Here is an 8885-nt window from a genome sequence, read left to right on the forward strand (position 1 = left end):
GAAAAAAAAAAAAAAAAAAAAAAAACAAGTTTAAGGCCGGGAGCGGTGGCTCAAGCCTGTAATCCCAGCACTTTGGGAGGCCGAGACGGGCGGATCACGAGGTCAGGAGATCGAGCCCATCCTGGCTAACACGGTGAAACCCCGTCTCTACTAAAAGAAATACAAAAAACTAGCCGGGCGAGGTGGCGGGCGCCTGTAGTCCCAGCAACTCCGGAGGCTGAGGCAGGAGAATGGCGTAAACCCGGGAGGCGGAGCTTGCAGTGAGCTGAGATCCGGCCACTGCACTCCAGCCTGGGCGACAGAGCAAGACTCCGTCTCAAAATAAATAAATAAATAAATAAATAAATAAATAAATAAATAAAAATAAAATAAAAAATAAAAAACAAGTTTAGAAGAAAGTTTGAAAGGGATATCTGTACACAATTTTTTAAAGTGTCTGTAAGTCTAATCAATGCATTTATATAACTAGGATTGTATAACTAAGACTCTATATGCTATTTATGATTAATCAGGTGGAGATATATTGAGTCTATATCACTCATTTATCTCCTAAAAAAAATTTACTTAGTTTTTTATTCATTTTATTTAGTTTATTTGTTTTTGAGACAGAGTCCCACTCTGTCACCCAGGCTGGAGTGCAGTGGTGTGAGCCCAGGTCACTGCAGCCTCCCCCTCCCGGGTTCACGCCTTTCTCCTGCCTCAGCCTCCCAAGTCGCTGGGATTACAGGCGCCCGCCACCACCCCCGACTAATTTTTGTATTTTTAGTAGAGATGGGGTTTCATCAGGTTGGCCAGGCTGGTCTCAAACTCCTGACCTCAAGTGATCCGCCCACCTCAGCCTCCCAAAGTGCTGGGATTACAGGCGTGAGCCCGGCCAGACAGGAAACATTCTAAATTTAAAAAGACTAAAGCCCACCAGACTTGGTGGCTCACGACTGTAATCCCAGCACTTTGCGAGGCCAAGGCAGGAGGATTGCTTGAGCTCAGGAGAGCAGCCTGGGCAACATGGGGAAACTCTACAAAACAAAACCAAAACTGACTCTTTCTTTTTTTGTTTTAATTTTCATTTATTTATTTTTGAGACAAAATCTGACTCTGGTCGCCGAGGCTTGGAGTGCAGTGGCACGATGGATCATGGTGCACTGCAGCCTAGACCTCCTGTGCTCACGCCATCCTGCTGCCTGAGCCTCCCACCTAGCTGAAATTACAGGGGTGAGCCACCATGCGGGGCTAATTTTCACATTTTTTGTAGAGATGAGGTTTACCATGTTGCCAAGGCTGGTCTCAAACTCCTGGGTTGAAGTGATCCATCAGCCTTGGCCTCCCAAAATGCTGTTTTTGTTGTTGTTTGAGATGGAGTCTTGCTCTACCTACCAGGCAGAAGTGCAGTGGCGCAATCTCGGCTCACTGCAGCCTCTGCCTCCCGGGTGCAAGCGATTATCCCTGCCTCAGCCTCCGGAGTAGCTGGGATTACTGGCGCCTGCCACCACACCCGACTAATTTTTGTATTTTTAGTAGGGACGGGTTTTCACCATGTTGGTGGGGCTGCCCTCAAACTCCTGACCTCAGGTGATCCACCCGCCTAGGCCTCCCAAAGTACTGAGATTACAGAGATTACAGGTGTGAAGCGCCACGCCCGGCCCAAAGTGCTGGTATTACAGGCATAAACCACTAAACCCAGCCGAAAACCTTTTTAAATTGAAATAATTGGCCGGGTGCGGTGGCTCAAGCCTGTAATCCCAGCACTTTGGGAGGCCGAGATGGGCGGATCACGAGGTCAGGAGATCGAGACCATCCTGGCTAACATGGCGAAACCCTGTTTCTACTAAAAATACAAAAAACTAGCCGGGCAACGTGGCGGGCGCCTGTAGTCCCAGCTACTCGGGAGGCTGAGGCAGGAGAATGGCGTGAACCTGGGAGTCGGAGCTTGCAGTGAGCTGAGATCCGGCCACTGCACTCCAGCCTGGGCAGCAGAGCGAGACTCCGTCTCAAATAAATAAATAAATAAATAAATTGAATTAATTGTGGTAGTGGGAGACACTTAGGATATCCACCATGTCCCAATTTCAGAATCATCAGGGAAAGGGAATCTATCTATGTAGTCATTAGAACTAGTTCTTTTTTTTTTTTTTTGAGACGGAGTCTAGCTCTATCGCCCAAGCTGGAGTGTGGGGATGCGATCTCGGCTCACTGCAACCTCCATCTCCCGGGTTCAAGCAATTCTCCTGCCTCAGCCTCCCGAGTAGCTGGGACTACAGGTGCCCGCCACCATACCCGGCTAATTTTTTGTATTTTAGTAGAGACGGGGTTTCATCGTGTTAGACAGGATGGTCTCGATCTCCTGACCTCGTGATCCATCCGCCTCGGCCTCCCAAAGTGCTGGGATTACAGGCGTGAGGCACCATGCCCGGGTAGTTCTTGTCCTTGATAAGGATATGATAGTTATTTACTTTTTTTTTTTTTTTTTAAAGACCGAGTCCCGCTCTGTCGCCAGGCTAGAGTGCAGTGATGTGATCTCTGCTCACTGCAACCTCTGGTCCCTGGGTTCAGGAGATTTTCCTGCCTCAGCCTCCGGAGTAGCTGGGACTACAGGCACGGGCCACCACGCCCAGCTAGTTTTTGTATTTTTATTTTTATTTATTTATTTATTTTTTCGAGATGGAGTCTCGCTCGATTGCCCAGGCTGGAGTGCAGTGGCCAGATCTCACCTCACTGCAAGCTCTGCCTCCCCAGTTTATGCCATTCTCCTGCCTCAGCCTCCCGAGTAGCTGGGACTACAGGCGCCTGCCACCTCGCCCAGCTAGTTTTTTGTATTTTTTAGTAGAGACGGGGTTTCACCATGTTAGCCAGGATGGGCTCGATCTCCTGACCTCGTGATCCGCCCGTCTCGGCCTCCCAAAGTGCTGGGATTACAGGCTTGAGCCACCGCGCCCGGCCTGTATTTTTAGTAGAGATGGGGTTTCACCATGTTGACCAGGATGGTCTCAATCTCTTGACCTTGTGATCCGCTCGCCTCGGCCTCCTAAAGTGCTGGGATTACAGGTACGAACCTCTGCGCCTAGCCTATTTCAGTTTTATAAATCTATTTTAGCCAGCAAGATTGGGAAAAGAAAGGGTTATTTTACAATAAAATATATTTAAATTAATTACCAATTCATTTGTTTTTTAGAGGAAATAAAAGTAACCTAGATTTATTTTTGGAATTTTGCACATTAAATACTGACAGTTTGAGTAAAAATAATATTTACTGAAGGCATTATGCACAAAGATTTTATAGTTCCTGAGTATTGCTGGATAGATGAAAAAGGAGTAGCTTAGAACATATAAAGGCTACAGGAAGCCTGGAGACTGTTATAAAATACCTTATTAGAAGACTAGGAAAATGTATGCCTCAGATCAGAAGGACCGGGCAGACACATGAACAAAAAGGCTGCATGTCTAACTAACAAAGAAAAGGGCCATCGTGTCTCTCTCTCTGTGTGTGTGTGTGTGTGTGTGTGAGAGAGAGAGAGAGAGAGAGAGAGAGAGAGAGAATGTCTTCTATCTAGGAGCTGGTGAGGGGATTGTCTACCATCTTTTAAAAGTAAAATAAAATTGCTGATGTAAGACTTTGGAAAAGCCACAAAGTTCATCTAGGTGAAATTTTTAAAAAAAGTGCAAAAAATATTTCATGGAATATCCTTGTAAGCACTACAAAGAAAGTGATGAAAACATTTCTTTACTGTGTATCTCATTTGTGATCTAATAGTATATAGTCTTATTTTTCTGTATTTGTCTCATCTCTACAACTAGATTATAAATACATTGAAAGCAGAAACCATCATCCTTTAATTGAACATAAAGGCTAAGTAATGAAAATCATTGGCGGAGGGGCAAAAGAGATAGGTACTAAAAGCCAATATTGAGCATCAATGATGTGCTAGGCATTGTTCTATTTATATCCTCATATCAATCCTATGACGTGGGCATTTTTACTATCTTCATTGGTTTACAGATAAATAAACAGGAACAGAGATACGTAATTTGTCCAAGGCTACACTGTTAAGTGGCAGAGCAATCTCCTACTCACCATGCCATTCTGCTTTTCCAAGGAACACAAAATGAGTTTAAGAGATTTAACAGCAAGGCACAGTGGCTCATGACTGTAATCCCAGCACTTTGGGAGGCTGAGGCTGGTGAATCACTTGAGCCCAGGAGTTCAAGACCAGGTAGGCCGATAGGGCGAAACCCCATCTCTACAAAAAATACAAAAATTAGCTGGGTGTGATGGCATATGCTTGTAGTCCCAGCTGCTTGGGAGGCTGAGTTAGGAGGATCTGCTTGAGCCCAAGTAGCAGAGGTTGCTGTGAGCCTTGATCATGCCACTACACTCCCACCTGGGCTATAGAGTCAGACCCTGTCTCTAACATACAAACAAAAAAAGAGATTTAACAAGGTCTTCTGTGATTAAGTTCTGATAGTATCATCCACAAAGTCAAGGTTCAGAGGAGGCTGAAGAGGTCTGGGGAGGCTCCATGGAGGATGTAGATCTTAGGTCTTAATGAGTAAAATATAAATAGGTAGGAAGGAGAGAGAGAGAACAGGGTGAGTAAAGTCAGGAAGTGAAGCAAAAGATGCTTTGTGTTATGTTTTTTGTATTCCCCAATGCACGTGAAATGAATGAATAAAAGTTTTTTTTCTTTTTGAGACGGAGTCTCGCTCTGTCACCCAGGCTGGAGTGCAGTGGCAAGATCTTGGCTCACTGCAACTTCTGCCTCATGGGTTCAAGCGATTCTTCTGCCTCAGCCTCCCATGTAGCTGGGATTACAGGCGTGCACCACCACACCCGGCTAATTTTTGTATTTTTGGTAGAGACAGGGTTTCACCATCTTGGCCAGGCTGGTCTTGAACGCCTCACTTTGTGATCCATCCTCCTCGGCCTCCCAAAATGCTGGGATTACAGGCGTGAGCCACTGTTCCCAGCCTCAAAAGTTTTTAAAATCAAAATCAAGAAGCCAGAGACAGAACCAGTAGGAGCTCCTGATGTCATGTTGCAAAAGGTGAAAGAAAAAGATGATAGAGATTTTATTTCAGTCTTTTTTTTTTTTTTTTTTTGAGACAGAGTCTCGCTCTATTGCCCAGGCTGGAGTGCAGTGGTGCAATCACAGCTCACCACAACCTCCACCTCACAGGTTCAAGTGATTCTTCTGCCTCAGCCTCCCCAGTAGCTGGGACTACAGGCACGTACCACTATGCCCAGCTACTTTTTGTATTTTTAATAGAGACAGGGTTTCACTATGTTGGCCAGGCTGGTCTTGAACTCCTGACCTCGTGATCTGCCCACCTCAGCCTCCAAAAGTGCTGGGATTACAGGCATCAGCCACTGCGCTCGGCTATTTCAGTCTACTGAAGAAGAAACTAGGAAGATTCTCTATTCAAATAATCCTTTGATGCTTATAGTTTAGGAATATTTGCTTATATCATGGTTAATACACAGAGTGTCCCAAGTTCCAAATGATAAAAAAGACATGTAGTAACATTATTGGATGAAATCTACTCAATAATTTGGAGAAACTTACATTTTCAACATATACTTCCTCTTTTCCAACTCTGTTTTACTTCTCTTTTTAGGTGGCATGCTGCTAAAACAAACATGACAGCTCACCACAGCCAGAACTAGAACAACTATACTACAGATAGAGCTGTTTTTTATGGCCTTCGATGTATTACTTTGTCAGAGATTCTTTGCATGTCTAAATACAATCTTGCTCACTCTGGAGAACTAGGGAGCTGTGCTGTTCCCTTTATAGAAATGGTGTCACTTTTCTCTGGATAGGTTAAGTTTGCTTCTGTGTTCAGTGATGCTACTTTATTAGAGAGACACCCACTCACTAGATGAGAAAATCAGACTTGGCAGTCATCAGGGTTTTATCTGAAGTTACTCTTGTAAATGGGAGTTATGTTGGCAAATAGCTGGTCCTCTGATGCAAGGCTGTAAAGACAACACAGATTACATTCTTTAACCCAAATTGCACACACATCCCCAAATTCTGTCTGTCCTTTCAGACCAACTCAAGGCCATATGGACTTCTTACAGCTTTCCCTGACCGCTCCAGTCAATAGTTTTTAAACTCACAGCAGTTACTTGTAATACTAATCTGATACGATCATATTCTTTTGTTATCTAAGTATTTACTGTCATTGTAGCATCTTTTTTTTTTTTTTTGAGACAGAGTCTCGCTTTGTCACCCAGGCTGGAGTGCAGTGGCGCGATCTTGGCTCACTGCAAGCTCCGCCTCCTGGGTTCACGCCATTCTTCTGCCTCAGCCTCCGAGTAGCTGGGACTACAGGTGCGCACCACCACTCCCGGCTAATTTTTTTTGTATTTTTAGTGGAGACGGGGTTTCACCGTGTTAGCCAGGATGGTCTCGATCTCCTGACCTCGTGATCCGCCCGCCTTGGCCTTCCAAAGTGCTGGGATTACAGGCGTGAGCCACTGCGCCCAGCTGTAGCATCATTTTAAGGAGCAGCAAGCATTAATTTAATACTCATTTTGAAAGGACCCATGTTTCCCCAATGAGACTATCAGCTCCTCAAGTGCAGAGATCATATTGTAAAAAAAATTTTTTGGCCAGGCGCGGTGGCTCATGCCTGTAATCCCATCACTTGGGAGGCTGAAGTCAGTGGATCATGAGGTCAAGAGATCGAGACCATCCTGGCCAACATGGTGAAATCCCATCTCTACTAAAAAAAATACAAAAATTAAGTGGGCATGGTGGTGTGCGCCTGTAGTCCCAGCTACTCGGGAGGCTGAGGCAGGAGAATTGCTTGAACCCAGGAAGCGGAGGTTGCAGTAAGCTGAGATCATGCCACTGCACTCCAGCCTGGCAACACAGCGAGACTCCATCTCAAAAAAAAGAGAGAGAGAGAGAGAAGGGTCTCACTATATTGTCTAGGCTGGCCTTGAACTCCTGGGCTGAGTGATCCTCCTGCCTCAGCCTCCCAAGTAGCTTGGACTACAGATGGATGCCATGGTGTCCAGCTTGCATTGCACATTTTTAAAGACCACATAGTTCCCTTTGAGAGGTGCTGAACAGATACCTTTTAAAACAGAATTGAATTAAACCCCAAAGAGAGCACATCTAAGACACTGAATTTCCCCTGCCTCAATCTTGCCCCTGCCCCTTTTATTTTTTTATTTTTTGAGACAGTCTTACTCTGTCTCCCAGGATGAAGTGCAGTGGCACAATCTGGGCTCACTGCAACCTCTGCCTCTGTGTTCAAGCAATTCTCCTGCCTCAGCCTCCTGAGTAGCTGGAATTACAGGCACCCACCACTATGCCTGGATAATTTTTGTATTTTTTAGTAGAGATGGGGTTTCACCACATTGGCCAGGGTGGTCTTGAACTCCTGACCTCAGGTGATCCGCCCACCTCGGCCTCCCAAATAGCTGGGATTATAGGTGTGAGCCACCGTGCCCGGCTCACATTTATTGTATATTATAATGAAAAGATGGATAGTTGTTTGCTCTTTTAAAAATATAGACTTCATAGCCGGGCGCGGTGGCTCACGCCTGTAATCCCAGCACTTTGGGAGGCTGAGGTGGGTGGATCACAAGATCAGCAGTTCAAGACCAGCCCGGCCAACATGGTGAAACCCCATCTCTACCAAAAATACAAAAAAATTAGCTGGGCGTGGTGGCGGGCACCTGTAATGCCAGCGACTTGGGAGGCTGAGGCAGGAGAATTGCGTGAAACTGGAAGGCAGAAGTTGCAGTGAGCCGATGTTGTGTCACTGCACTCTAGCCTGGGCAATAAGAGCAAAACTCCATCTCAAAAATAATAAATAAATAAATAAATAAATAAATAAATAAATAAATAAATAGACTTCACCAGGTATGGTGGCTCATGCCTGCAATCCCAGCACTTTGAGAGGCCAAGGTGGGAGGACTGGTTGAGACCAGGAGTTCAAGAGCAGCCTGGGAAGCATAGTAAGACCCCATCTCTACAAAAAATTTTAAAAATTAGGCAGCTGGGCGCGGTGGCTCATGCCTGTAATCCCAGCACTTTGGGAGGCTGAGGCGGGCGGATCACTTGAAGTCGGGAGTTCGAGACCAGCCTGACCAACATGGAGAAACCCCATCTATACTAAAAAATATATAATTAGCCGGGCGTGGTGGTGCATGCCTCTAATCCCAGCTACTCGGGAGGCTGAGGCAGGAGAATTGCTTGAACCTGGGAGGCAGAGGTTGCAGTGAGCCGAGATCACGCCATTGCACTCCAGCTGGGGCAACAAGAGTGAAACTCCATCTCAAAAAAAAAAAAAAAAAAAAGGCCGGGCGCGGTGGCTCAAGCCTGTAATCCCAGCACTTTGGGAGGCCAAGACAGGCGGATCACGAGGTCAGGAGATGGAGACCATCCTGGCTAACCCGGTGAAACTCCGTCTCTACTAAAAAATACAAAAAAACTAGCAGGGCAAGGTGGCGGGCGCCTGCAGTCCCAGCTACTCAGGAGGCTGAGGCAGGAGAATGGCATAAACCCGGGAGGCGGAGCTTGCAGTGAGCTGAGTGAGATCTGGCCACTGCACTCCAGCCTGGGCAGCAGAGCCAGACTCCATCTCAAAAAAAAAAAAAAAAAAGTTGCTAGGCATGGCGGCACTTGTGTTTAGTCGCAGCTACTCGGGAGATTGAGGGGAGGATTACTTGAGCCCAGAAGGTCGAAGCTGCAGTAAACTATGATCATGCCACTGCATTCCAGCCTGGGTGATGGAGCAAGACCCTGTCTCCAAAAGTATATATAAAATAAAAAATAGCTGGGCCCGGTGGCTCACGCCTGTAATCCCAGCACTTGGGGAAGACAAGGCAGGAGGATCACCTGAGGTCATGAGTTTGAGACCAGTCTGGCCAA

This window comes from Piliocolobus tephrosceles, chromosome 5 (genome assembly GCF_002776525.5).
Source record: "Piliocolobus tephrosceles isolate RC106 chromosome 5, ASM277652v3, whole genome shotgun sequence".
Classification (NCBI taxonomy): domain Eukaryota; kingdom Metazoa; phylum Chordata; class Mammalia; order Primates; family Cercopithecidae; genus Piliocolobus; species Piliocolobus tephrosceles.